The sequence below is a fragment of the Corvus hawaiiensis genome, chromosome 12 (assembly GCF_020740725.1).
Source record: "Corvus hawaiiensis isolate bCorHaw1 chromosome 12, bCorHaw1.pri.cur, whole genome shotgun sequence".
Classification (NCBI taxonomy): domain Eukaryota; kingdom Metazoa; phylum Chordata; class Aves; order Passeriformes; family Corvidae; genus Corvus; species Corvus hawaiiensis.
In genome coordinates this window covers 17,385,205-17,399,422 of record NC_063224.1, presented here as the reverse complement: position 1 = coordinate 17,399,422, position 14,218 = coordinate 17,385,205, and the positions used below count along the sequence as shown (strand labels likewise).

The 14,218-nt window shown below is 43.6% G+C and overlaps 1 long non-coding RNA gene across 2 annotated transcripts in view; it reads right to left on the bottom strand.

The window, feature by feature from the left end:
• Positions 1 to 14,218, bottom strand: part of LOC125332226 — an 87,400-nt gene that overhangs the window by 26,187 nt on the left and 46,995 nt on the right. The window lies entirely within an intron of this gene.

The window sequence follows — 14,218 nt, the reverse complement described above, 5'->3', positions numbered from 1 at the left end:
CTGCGTTTAGGATTCATGCACAGCTATTCCGGGTCCTGCATGGGAAATCCTGCTAATTGGGTAAACCCACTCTAGTGTACAGGCACCAACTGGCAGACACAACTTTCACAATGAGAGAGATCCATAATTTTCAAATGTAACTAACAATTTGTGACAATAAAGCAGCAACAGGAGCCAAGATGCTGGCATTTCTCCTTGTCACCTCTTTCAAGCACAGTAACTAGAATTTGCATTTGTTTCCTTTCCAAAGGCAGTTACTTATTTATAAAGTAGACATTTAATGCTTGCAGTTTCTTTGGCACGATTTTATTTTTAGGCAAAGTCTCTAAAGAGTTTAGTGTTGTCTCTCTTAAGGAAAGTACTCAAAGAGTATTTAATTAATGCTGCATCAAAACAGAGAAATGGCATCATCCACTCACACAACAGAGATCAGAACTGTCTCAAAAAGGGTAAATAACAATTGTGAGACAGGAAAGTGAAGACAATGGGAGTGTACAAAATTATGGGTAAATCAAAAATTCTTGTTTAAACTTCCTGATGGTGACAAGGGCGATGCAGTTTAAACCCACAGAAGCCAAGAGTTCATCACTGCCCAGTGTAACTGTCCATTGTCATTCATATTGCAGCGTCTCGGTCAAACAGCTGCATCTCTGTCTCCCTTGTCCAGTGTATATTCCTGGCTTGTAGGGCTCCTTCGAGGGGAATTTTCAATTTTTTTTTCATTTTTAGACCAGGCCCTGGGCTATGACATACAGGATATCAATCATTATTTCCCCAGAGGATGAACTCCCCCAAAAATTCTATGCATGAAGGACGGTCAGCGCCAGAATAACATTTTTAGAAGAAAAGTATTATTTGTGTGGCATTTGACTGTGGGCATAAATCTTTAAAGAGAAAAAAGAAAACAAAAAAGGACAGAAACTTGGAGGGGAGGTTTTGAAACGCTGGTTTAAGCAAGGAGGAAGTAGCTGGATTAAGCAGGGGCAGCTTTTCCAGGTACCCCACGTTCATTACCCTGGTTCCTGCTGGCGGCCGTGGCCAGGAGAGCCCGGAAGCAGATGAAGGCACATCGCCCGAAGCCGGTGCTGTCTGCGAGCCCCGAGTGGCTCTGCCCGGCCCCGGGCTCTCGTTGTCGCTGCCCGTGCAAACACGCGGCTCTGCGCCCTGCAAACGCTGCAGCGCTGCTCTCGGCGCTCCACCGGGCAGCAAAGCCTCGCCCTCGCTTTTGTTAAAAACCTCCTGCTTCAAATCCTGCCTTTCTGTTGTTGTTTGTGGATTTTTTTGGTGATTTTTCCTCTTTAGGGGTGAGTCCTTAATTATTTCTTGTCAGAACAAGTTTGGTAGGCTGTCTGGAAAAGGAGGTTGGAGTCATTAAAACTAACAGTTCTGACGTGGTTTCTTAACAGCTCCTAAGTGCCACTTGATGGATGGCTGTCTGGAACGATCTCCTCATTCCTGCTGATATTCCCTATCTAATCCAGGCCATACAAAATGTCTCAGAATCCCAGCAATCACCTATTAGCAATAAATTATTCCGTGGCACTCCGAATCTCTTGCAGACATCTCCAGTACTCCAACCCCATATGGCATTTGGAAAGGATTAGGCATCATATGGATAATATGCACAGTTTTGTCAGAAATGAGGGGAAGGGAAAGAGACCCCGAAGCCAAGATTCACTGTTAGGGGTAGAATGCAATTTCCCCTCTCTGTGGATTATTGGGGACTAGGTGACCTCTTTAAGGTCCTTGCAGGTTTAGGGTTTTGTCCAGGCCCTTCATGTCCCATCCATCCCCACCATCCCCACCCTGGTTTAAGTAATAAATGGGTTTTTGAAATGTCTGTGAAGCATCTGTTAGTGCCCACTGCCAAAGGAAGCTGAACTACATGTCCAACCAGCTTAGACAACTCCTATGGCTTTTTTGGCAACTTTAATATAACAAAAAACTGTAGAATTCATTTGGAAATTTCCTGTAAACCAAGAAAAAGTTTAATTTTCAAAACCCAACTTGAATTTTATGAAGATAATTCATATCAAATATTATATAGGCAGAAGCTGCTCCATTTCATTCAGCTTCTGGAGAAAAATAATTATGCTCTTTATAATTTGAAGTGCGTTTGTATTCCTTCCAAATAGTCCTATTACAACAAATGAAGTACTTACTATACATCTTTTTCCTGCTGCTTTTCAACTTAAATTTAATTTTCACATAGATTTATTTAAAACAAGTCTCAACATGAATCAGCCAAATGATGAATTTATTGAGGGTTCAGTAAATGTGCAATCCAGTTGAAGTTAAAAATGGCTACTTTGTAATTCTGTGCCTAGATGAAATTACCCATTGTAGCCAGCTATGGTGCATCCATTTAAAGTCTATTTCTGGAGGCACATATTCAATCTTTAACAGAAAGAAAGCATAGTGAAAATATGTTGTTAACAGGAAAATGTATATATACATATATAGCATTAATATCAGGCAAATGGTTTAATTTATTTTTTCTGTTCTCTGGGCCAGCTTGAGCAGTTATTGGTGTACACACTTTGTGTGTGCAGAGAATCCACTGCACATATAGATGATGGCTCATTTCTTATGGCTCATAATACGTGACTGTCTCTGTCCAAATGTAAATAGTTTGAACTTAAGAAGGAAAGTTTAATCAAATGAATTGCAGAGCATAAAAATATTTGTAATGAGATCTCAGTGCAGAGAAGGTTTGTGATTTGTATTGATGATAGAACAGACTGTGTGCAGACTGTGCCCCAGGAAAGGTGTGATTCTGTTTTCTGTTCCATTGTTGGCACAAAAGCAGCAGTTACATCAGAGGTAAGTCTAAAATCAGCCTGTCTCTCATAACGGGTGATTGGGTTCAGTATGAGATGTTTCCAAATTCACCAGTTTTAAGAGTGGGACCCAAAATTTTCTGAGAGAGGGTCCGGTACTGAGGTCCCAAGCATGGAGGTGAACTCAACTCTCTTCTTATTTGGGGGTTTGATCAAGTTATCCACACTAAGTTAGGTCAGGATAAAGTTCATTTCTTCTATCCAAATATATAAAAATTGACCTACTTAACTCTGTCCACATCACTATGGCTGTGTAGCATCTACAGACTTGGTGTGCAATCCAAAATCCACTCCATTTTGTGGCAGAATTTCCATCCTCACCATTCTGGATGAGACATGTATTTTCCACTTCAGATGTACTTTATGCTGTTTATTCATTAATGTCCTGACTCATATAGAGGGATTTCCATAACTTCCTTTGCAAGAACTTGTAGATATGCAGGAAGACACAATTCCACATCCTCAGCCATTCCCAGGCTCCCAAAGTCAGGCTGCATTCTGTAGTTTCCATTGCAGTCCATCCAGCATGCAAATAAGATTCCAGCCATATAAACTACTGAGAGTAAACCACTTCATTCTTTCTTTAAACAGCACCAAGAAAATCACAAACTGTTTCATCTTCCTTCCCCAGCATTTCCATTGCTGATGTTCAAAGGCTGACAGCTGCATGCTGAGGAGATGGGCTTGCCATGGAATTCTGGCAAGGTAAGGAGGGAACATCCAGCTCCTGGGAGGGGGCTGGCTCTGGGTAGGTCTTTAACCCCAGCACCTCGGGGCAAAGGCAGCAGGGCTTATCCAGCTGCCTCCGAGGGCTTCCCTGTGTTTGGGGCAAGATGCTGAACCCTGTCTGTTATGACATCCTGTTTGACTCAGTGTAAGACCACTCCTTGCTCTACCCTATAAGAACTTCTTCGTGACTGCAGTGTTACTTGATTCTGGATTAATGGAGTGCAGCAAATACTCAGATATTGATTATGAAGACTCATTTTTCATTGTTGATATCTCCTGCCTACTAAGCTGTACAGCCAAGTCTGGAATGTAAAACAGTACCATGTTCAAAACACCAACATTCAGAACTCTCTTGCTTCCTCTTGCTTTACTTACTTTAAATCACAGGGCATGTACCAAGGAAAAGATAAAAGGTTTTGATTTGCATTATTAAGATACGGATTTTAACTGGATCCTGGTTTAAAATCCTTTAACCTGTGCATCAGAACTTTCCAACCAATATATTTTATTGCCAAAATGGTCCATCTAAAAAATAGCTTTGTGCCACACAACCAGCATCTCCTGACAATCCTACAAAAGCATATGGAGCTCCTCATAGTTTGACTGCTGATAGTCTCAGATTTGGGTAGGTTCCCCACATGGCAGCACAAGGGATTGCTTTCTTTGAAGAATTTTATGCTCATGAAGTACAGTTCCAAAATAGTGCTGGAGCTTGGACTTACATAAAAGCCTCCAGAGTTCCTGGGTTCTTCACAAGGCTCATTAAATCTTTGAAGCAGATAGCACAGTCTGTTTTGTCTTCTGTATTCAGGGACATGGACGGTAAAGAAGGCATTTGAGTTTTGTTATTTTGAAATCAGCCAGTGAAAAGGGCCTGCCATAAACCAAGCTTATGAATAAATTAATGTATCTGACAAAGAAGTTAATGATCACATGGACTGAGCCCAAATTCATGATCAATGAATCATGTAGGCTGCTTTGTTTAGGCTTTGGCAAATCAATACTCCATTCTGTTAAACAAGTAAAATAGATTTTTTGTGGGGGTGCTCTGGGATAATTTTTAAATATAAAGTGTCAGACAAGGAAATATTCTGGGGTGCTTCAGAGTATTGCTTGGAGCTTTCCAAATGTCTTTGCTTTTGGGGATTTATTGTCTTGTTATGCTTCTTACCAGGTGCCAACATACAGCAGATAACCAGTTACAGGAAAGAAGCAGTAAAACTGAGAAGGCTGTTTTTTAGGTCCAGAGCTGTGAAAAAGCTCATGACATTGCAGACTTATTAATATGGTCTAATTATAGAATCACAGAATTATTTAGGTTGGAGAAGATCTTTAAGATTCTTTAAGATCATCCAGTCCAACCATTAAGCGTGTCACTGCCTTAAACTGCTGTTAAAAGAAGTGGGATTGGTCAACAGGAGGAGCCTCTCTATTTCAATCTCTCCTGAGTTTGTAACACCCAGTGCATGAATGTTTTCTCTTTTTCCTTTATTATCTTGTGTAGGAGTTTTATTTGAGGCAGGTGATTATATTCTCCCTCAGGGCTCTGCCACACTTGTAGTAGGCAAAGAAACCCCTGCATGTATCTTGTTGTATTTTTTGTGATAGAAAGCACAAAAATCAAGGTTCCTAAAGGGATTTAGGTACACAGTGATGAAGACAGATCCTGCTCAAGGGCTAAGAAATAAATTTAGGCTGGACAGTAGAAAGTTTCTATCCAGCAGCAAGATTATGCCAATTCCACAGGAAGAAATTTAAGTAACTAATGTGGGTTCCTGAGGGTGGATAAACTGGTAGCTGGTTTTCAAGAGAACTTGATTGGTTTTTGAAAATTACTCCTGCAATATCCCATTCAAAGGGATAAATATCAGGTTCTGATTCTTGCTCTCACGGCATTTTTGGAATGGGTAGAGCAGGTAAGGTGGTTCATTCCTGCAGAGTGAAATCCTGCTCCTACTGGAGCTTACATTCTGCTCCAGTAATCCTGTAGATCCCACCAGACATCTACATGGGCTTGGAATGCCACCACAGTTCCCAAAAATGTTGGGTCGCACCTGGTGCCATGAAGGACATTAGTATTCCTGATTTTGCAGCTGTCCTCTAGATGCATCAAACTCCTGAAGTTCCTATCTCGGGGGCTCAATGAATGACAAAAAAAAAAAAAAATAACTTGAGAAGAGAACAGAAAGTTTTTTCCTTTTCGTCAGGGACATGACAGTGTCCTGCACTTGATATTGCCTGAGCAAGAGTCCTGGAACGCTACTCCTGGAGAGATGTAAGCAGAGACAGAATGCCAAATCTTATTACATAGATCAAAGTGGTCTGCTGCTACAAAGCTCTGAGAACTCACAGCTCACATTAGCAGAATTAGATTTGTGGCTAAGTGGAATTTTTCATCATCACAGCAATTTGTTTTGGTACTTAGTGATGAATGTAGGGGCCTAACTTTAAGTAGCCAACATTGAACGCTTTGGTTTTCTAAGAAAAGCTACTGCTGCCCAGCTTCCCAGAGTTAGTTATTACCTTCAGCAGCACACCTTGTTAGAGAGGGTGCTCAGAACCACTGTCCAGCAAGAAAACAGCCAGTGCTGAGATGGGAATAAGAAATTACCCCTTCCCCTTGCCCTGTTGGCCTGTGGTCTTTATTTATCTATGCAAATACTGCCCTGCCAGAAAATGACTCTGTGATTTTAATAAGGAGGCTGAACAAGAAGCTGCTGCTGAACCCTGAATTAGGCATTCTGGATGGTCACTGCATTGAGTCAGCAGAGAAAAGGAACCAATAGTTCTGCAAAGGATAAATTATTATGTCCTAAAATGGTTTATGTTCCCTTGGCTATTTGTAGTGAGTGATTGAAAGTCAGGTAGAGGACACAAGTTATTGAACAGATCACTGGGGATTCTCCCAGGTGTGGGCTGCTAAAAATCTTCACAAGTGTTTCAAAAAATTCTCTGCAGAATAGGACAAAATGGATGCTATTCTCAGGCTGAGACCACTCAGAAGCAAACACTCTCTCAAGTAAAATAGAAACTAAGGCCCCCAGCATATCCTAAAATCAGGCATTTCTGCCTGTTCTACCATTTTCCCTGCCTGCAGATTCACACGTTGCTGAAGGTGTTTTCAAAATCCAAGCAGAGCTCAATATTAATAGTGGCAGAGTTAGTTACTGTCCTTTATCAACTTGGGATCAAATGTTCCAAAAAAAAATCAATGTAGTGTTTCCCCACTGTGTTTGTGAAAGCAAGAGAAAATACCTGCAGCAGATAAAATGATTGTGTTTTCCCAAGTCATTAGCATGTTTCAAGTGATACACTCCTAAAATAACTTTATGCAGAATCAGTGGTTTTTGAAAGAGCATTTCAATTTCATTTGTCTATAAATATTTCCATTTTGGCATATCTTTCGTGCAGCTGTATCAAAAGCCCTGTGTCAGGCTGGTCCAGGCCATTGCATCCCCTCCAGAGCTAGAGGGTGCACTCTTACCCACTACAGGATTGCTGGGTGAACTCCAGCACAGTGTGTTGGGGTTGGACTGGACGATCTTGAAGGTCTTTTCCAACCTTGATGGTTCTATGACAGACAGGGCTGAGGGCCCCTCTCAGCTGGGGCTCCTCTCGAGGCTGAGCAGCCCCGGCTCCCTCAGCCTGTGCTGGGCACGGAGCTGCTCCAGGCCCTTCCTCAGCTGCACAGCCCCCGCCGGCCCCGCTCCAGGAGCTCCCTGGCCCTGCTGTGCTGAGGATCCAGAGCTGGACACAGCACTCCAGTACTTCCATAAATAAAAGACTAAAAGCCATACTCAGAACACGACAGAATTAACATTGAATCTATAGAAAAACTATGGATTTTAGGCAATAGAAATACTGAATTTGCTAAGAGTTTGGATGGCAGAGCTAGAATGTCTCACATATTTGTTTGATGTGAGCTCAATGTATCAGTGTGACTTCTTTTACTTACAAGTGCTTGCAGAAAGTAGTATCCTGGACCCTTCTTTTACCTGAGTCAGTGAAAACCCTCTCCATTGCACAACTGTCAGCAGAAGCTTGTACATATCCATAAGCAGGACTTGTACATATCCTTGTACATATCCATGAGCAGAAACTCTAAAGTCTGCAGTTTTCCATAGGCAATAAACAATGGGTACTGCATGGGGTAGGTATAGAAAAAGGGACAAAGAACTGTGAGAGAAATAATGGTATACACAGTATTTTTCACATCAGATGTACCAATGCTGTGCCTCATTCAAGCAGTTTTTTTGACAGTGTGGAGGAAGAGCTGTGATGGCCACAGCAAAAGAGAAAGACATGGAAATCTCCAGTTCAGAGAAAGCTCGGAGTGTAATAGAAAGCAAGCTGGCTGCATCTATCCCCAAGACAGAGATTTCACTCATCATTGTTACAGAATGAAAAATTTAAGAAAGCCCCAAGAGAAGAGTTTTCTTATTTTATTCAAATGAAGCTTCCATCTGAAGGCGCATATGCCACCATATGGGATACATTTCAGGCATTCATTAGGAGAAGAATAATTAGTCTAGCATCATACCAAGAAGAAAGGAAGAGGCCCAGAGGATAATTACTTTAGAAACAGAAATAAAAAACCTTGAAACTAAATTTGCTAGGGACAAGTCTATGAAAAATGAAAAAAAAAAGAACCTTATTTATGGGAATTTGAATTTGGTTATCAAGGCAGAGAGGAAAAGGGGCATGCCCACGACAGGATTATTTTTAGCTTGGGGAGAAGCTGGTACATTATTGTTTCAATGATTGTGGAAAACATGTAGTCTCATATTTCAGCCATTCACCACAAGCAAGAAGCCTCTTCTGTAGTACAAAAGAGATGAAACACTTCCACATTATCCTGGGAAGAACTGCTCTGTGTGTCCTCTCTTTGCAAATACACCGTTAATAGTGCTACTGGTCATGGGCTTTAAATGTGACTGTGACCCTTTAAAGGTTCCCAAAAAGGATTATTCCTTTGTAGGGCTTCCTATGAAACGACCTGCCAGGAAGAGAAATGTCTGTATTATGTAAATAAAGCACAGATTGAATAACAGAAGAATAAAGAAGGCTCAAAAGTATGTCAGACGGGGATTTCCGTGGGAGCAATTAAACACACTGAGAGAGTGCTCTCTATACATCAACTTAATCCTAACCATGCATTGAGCCAACGTAGCTGTACTTCACCTTCTGGAGAGGAACAGACACATTATACTGAATAAAAGCCATGCATTGTATAGTGCACCACAGTCTGTCTCTCAAGCCTCAGGCCCTAAGTAACTAACCCTAATTAACTCTTGAGTTTGGAGCTCCTGTGCTACTCAAAAGGCCCATGGGAAGTGAACAGTGACAAGATTTGGCCCTTGAAAAGAAGCACCAGTGACTGGATTCCTCCTCCTAATGCCAGGAAACACCTGATATTCTGCAGCACTGAAATTGTAATGGGAAGCAAAGATTTGTCTAAGTAAAATCCTTTGATTGAGACAGCGGTCAAAGGGACAATTCTTTGATGTCTGGAGCTCTTTGCAGCAAAGAATAAAATGAGATCTCACATTGCTGTGTGTGAGACAGATGGTTTGGGATATGACAGTGGTTCATTCATATTGGGAACACTTGTTACAATGCATTATCTTTTAAAGATACAGAGGAAGCTATCTAACATTTTGTGACTCACCTACAGTATAAACAAGATAATTACCTGGTTCACCTGCTAGAGCTGGGAGATCGATTATAGAAGCTAATTAGAGACCTGTTTTAAGAAGATATGAACTCATGAGTTTTTGTTATGGGTTCTTCTCCTCTTAACACACCACAGAGAAAACCATAGAACAACAGTGATTAGCCTTATTTCATTTTTATGGCTTCTCCCATTCAGAGTGAGACCACAGAAAGTCAAAAGTGTAGCTAATTTACTTTAGCAAGCTAGAAAACGCAAGTTAATTTCCTTGCTTTACTACTTAGAAAGCTCTGCCAGAGCATTAATGTCAAAGGAAAACAAAGAAAAAATACGTATCCATCTGGAATATGAACATAGCTTGTGGTAGCTTGACAAACACAGGCAGAGAACACTGTCACGCTTGCAAGGAGGTAACAGATATTGGTAGTGATCTTTTGAGCTCTTGGTTATTTGTACATGTCAGCAGCACAGCAGAGAGAAGTACCAGGTTGGGATGTTTGGTTTTGGTTTGGTTTGTTTTTTATTTTTTTTTCTGGCACTGGAGAATGTTTCTGTCTCCTTTAAGTAGCAGTATTCCTTATGGTTGTTATTCCCAAAAGCAGAACATCCTTAGCACTGCTCATGAACTCCTGACTGCTCATATCTGAACACATCACATGTCTATGATCTGCAGTCAGTTCCCAGATCCATGTGTGCTGTCATACTCCAGCAGGAATTACTGTTGAATCTGTTGAGTCTGCAAATTTCAACACAGCATCTCTACCGACACGTGGGATGAGAAACACAAATTACTTTGGGAAGGCAGAAAGACTTTAATAATTAGTACTCAATTCCCCAGTGCCCTGCTGTCTGGTGTAAGCTGCAGCTCTGAGCAGGGCACTCAGAATTCCAGCCCACTGAAATGAGAAAGATCTGACAGATCTAAGCCACCAGACTTGGGTGTGAACTTGCACAGGCACTTGGAGATCCCAAGGAGTGAAATGTGGCCTGAATTGTACCTCGTTAGACACCTGCAGCAGAGCTATAAAAAGACCTTGGCATTTTAGCCACACAATTGTAAACTAAACCCTGCATTCATCAGGAAGATCTAAATAATTTAGATTTTCACCAGACTGGTTTTGAGAATGTTTGCCCAAATATTGCAGACACCAAGCAATGAGACACAAAACTGCGTGAGCTGGGAGGTACAAATTGGGTATTTCATCTCTCCCACACACAGCCAAGGGAGGCATCATTCAAGGACCTTGTCTGCTGTTACCAGGTTGCACACAAAACATGAAGCTTCCCCTGCTTCCCCTGTTCTTCTCCCGAGTGCTGACCGAGCACCAAACTGCACCTCTGTGGCTCCTGTCACAGCTGGCTCATTCAGTCCTTACCTGGTCACTGAATCAGTGGAAGAAGCACGAGTGAGTGACTGGTTCTAGTGAGCAGAACACTGATTTGAGTAAGGGAAATGTCAGGTCACATTTGCTGCCTCCATTATTTTTAAATAATAAGCTTTATAGCTTATGTAAATTCAATAAGGTAAATATGTTATTACTGCTTAACCAGTTTGGGGCAACGTCCTGCCCCAAAACATGCTATATATGCTGTTTCAGGCAATCTGGTAGGTGACACTCTCCCTCTTATCTTAATTCTGTAAACTGTCTCCAAAACAATAAATATTCCAGGCTGGATGACAAGGGATCAGCCAGCCTGGCTGTTCTGCGTCAGGCCAATACATTGATGTTCGAGGTTGACTGTCCAGTGAAGCCCATGCAAGTGAGGTACATCAGGAAATGTAAACTGTATTGGACATAACTGGTTAACAGGGTTAAACAAGAGCAAAATCCCCAGAAATTCAGCACTGAAAGATTGTCTTTGGATGTGTCCCAAAGCAGAAATGGATATGAAGAGGGTGTAATGGATGGAGACAGACTCTGTAGTTGTACAGTGACATCCCTGCTCTGCCCTCACTCAAAGAATTTCAGTGCCTACAGAATTCATCAGCAAGCAAGAAAAACCTTCACAGTCTCAAAGGTACTCAATTACTGGACTTACCTGCCCGGCATGGTATTTTCCTGTATCTATGGCTCTTGCACATGCAGATGCTCAGCTACTCATCAATGAGATTTATACTTCTGCAAAAGCTGGACAGTAACAGAGCTAAGTACCTGGAGTCCTGGGGGACAAGGAGCTGTGCCTGAGGCAGCAGAGTGTCCTGGGGCCAAGGAGGCCAAGGGTGGCCTGGGGGCATCGGGAAGAGCCTTGGCAGCAGGTCAGGGAGGGGATCCTGCCCCTGTGCCCAGCCCGGGGGCACCTCTGGAGTGCCGTGTCCAGCTCTGGATCCTCAGCACAGCAGGGCCAGGGAGCTCCTGGAGCGGGGCCGGCGGGGGCTGCGCAGCTGAGGAAGGGCCTGGAGCAGCTCCGTGCCCAGCACAGGCTGAGGGAGCCGGGGCTGCTCAGCCTCGAGAGGAGCCCCAGCTGAGAGGGGCCCTCAGCCCTGGGTGTCCCTGTGTGCGGGGAGGGCTCCGAGCAGGGCCCGGGCTCTGCTCCGGGGCCCAGCAATGGCCCCAGAGCCACGGGCAGGGCCTGAGCCCAGGGAGCTCCCCCTGCACAGGAGGCAGAACTTCTGCCCTGGGCAGGGCCCAGCCCTGAGCAGATTGGCCAGAGAGGCTGTGCAGTCTCCTCCCTGGGGATATTGCAGAGCCCCATGGACACACTGCTGTGCCCTGTGCTCTGGGATGGCCCTGCTGGAGCAGGGAGGTGGCACCAGAGGAGCCCCTGGGGGCCCCTCCCGCCTCACCCATCCTGGGGTTCTGGGATTCTGTGATCTTCTGTAGCCAAATTAGCACGTCCCATTAAAAGACTGAAAGCCCCCAGACACAGCCCAGGAAATGAGAAGGGCATCCACAATGTCTTAGGTTGTGAGAGGACAGCATGGTGGATAAATTGGAAAGTAAAGATTCTTTTCCTGTTGAACACAGCAATGGTAAAAAAATCTATCAGTAAATATAATATTGCACTTTAAAGCAGGCCTGACAGCAAGACCAAGCTGTGCTTGTGTTTAATGGTCATTAATCTCTGCTGAAAAAAGGACTGACAGTTCTCTCTTTCCTTTTGACTTAGAGATCCAGTGAAAGCGTTCACGAGAGCCAAAATCAGGTTATCAGTGTACCAATGCAGGATGCCAAAGAAAACTCTTATTGAAATCAAAGTAGGAAAGGGAAAAAAAGAATAAGAGTCTCCCAATGCCACCCAACAGAGTTAAAGAACAGGGGGAGGAATATTATATTTAAGAGACCAGAGTTATATCAATGTGAAGGTTTTATGTAGTGGGCCTTTGTCAATCAGACAAAGGCTGGATTTTCACCTTAGCTTCTTAAATACCCCATCCAATAATTAATTTAACTGATATGGGACAGCTATATTATCCCTGAATAAAGTGATTTGTATAGATCTAAAAGCAAATGCCTTGGCAAAAGACAGAGTTGATCATTATTTCAAAGCTCTTATTTTTCCCCTACTCTTAAGACTTGGGAAATTATTTATTTGACAATCTGAAAATAAAACTTGAGCTCTATTAGCATGTAGACTGCTCAATAAAATGGAAAAAAAGTCAGAGAGAGGATTAATAAATTACATGCTAGAAATGGGAAACAAGATTAGAGGTGACATTTTGGCAGTGTCTTCCTCACAGTGAAGGAAAAAAATGAAACAAGATTAGTTGGAGAGGAAAGAGGGAGTCAATCAGTAGGAAAAATGAATTTAGGAAAAGTGAGAAAACCTGTGAAAAATGGAGGGGTTGATTGGGATAAAGGGTGCTACAAAACTGCTCTGTGGCAAGGAGGGACATCACTGCTCTCCAAAGATAAACCCTCAGTGAATTGGGGGTAAGATGTGGGCTGGGGGATGATGGGCTGGTGGCAGAAAGCCCAGTGGAGGGGTGTGTTGGGTTGACCCTGAGTTGATGGACAGTCTTTAAGACCAATTACGCTTCTCACAATTTACATATTTAAACCGCACGGAAAGGCGGGACTTCCCCTTTTTGGTCGGAGCTCGCCTGCTGGAAGGTGGGGGGGCTCCGAGCCTCCCGGCCCCGCTGGGCCGGGCCGGGGCCACTGCCCCTTTCCCCCTTTCCCATCGCCGCGGCACGGACCCTGGGTCACTGAGGGGGACTGTCCCAGAGCCGCAGGCAGCTCAAACCAGCCATGGACTGCTCACAGCTAAACCCATCCAGCGCGGCTTCTGGGGACAGGCGGGTCCCTCTCCTCTCCATGCGGAGCCGGCGGAGCCAGCGGGAGCCGGCAGAGCCTCCTGTCTGCAGCCAGCACACTCCGTGCTGAACTGAAGAGGACACCACGCAGCCAGCAGCACAGAGGGAGCGAGGCTTTCCCCACCGTAAAGCCCGAACAAGAACACCCTTCAACATGGCGGCTTCAGAGTCAGAGAGAAAGAGAAGTGAGTCCCGTGGGACGGAGCTGAGCATGGCAACGGGAGAAAAGAGGGCGGTGCCGCGATTCTGGCGCGCAGCTTAAAAGAAACCTTCTTGCATGCCGTGGTAAGAAACTGTAATACCACAAACTGTTTGTCTCTTTAATCCATTTGAAGAACATGGGGGGGGGGTGGAGAATCAACGTGTGCCTATGAAGTTTGTGAAGAGTGCCTATGCCAGGCTATATAGAAGTAGTGAGAGGCTGTTAGAGACTTGTGGCGAAGAAAAGCCTCTGTGTGCAGGCCAAAATAACTTATCCTTAAAAAGATGAATAACCCCATGTGATGGCCCATGTTTTGTAGTGTGAAAGAACTGTGAAATTCTTCATGGGAGAGATGTTCTACACACAGCAGACTGTTTGTTTCCGGGCGGGTCTGCTATTGGTGGCAGTTTGGGAACCACGTGCAACTGAAGGAAAACCCTTTTTTCCTTAAGCATAAGAGAGAGACTTTTCAAGAACTGCAACACTGACTAACATCCCATGTTCTGTTATCCCTTGTGTGA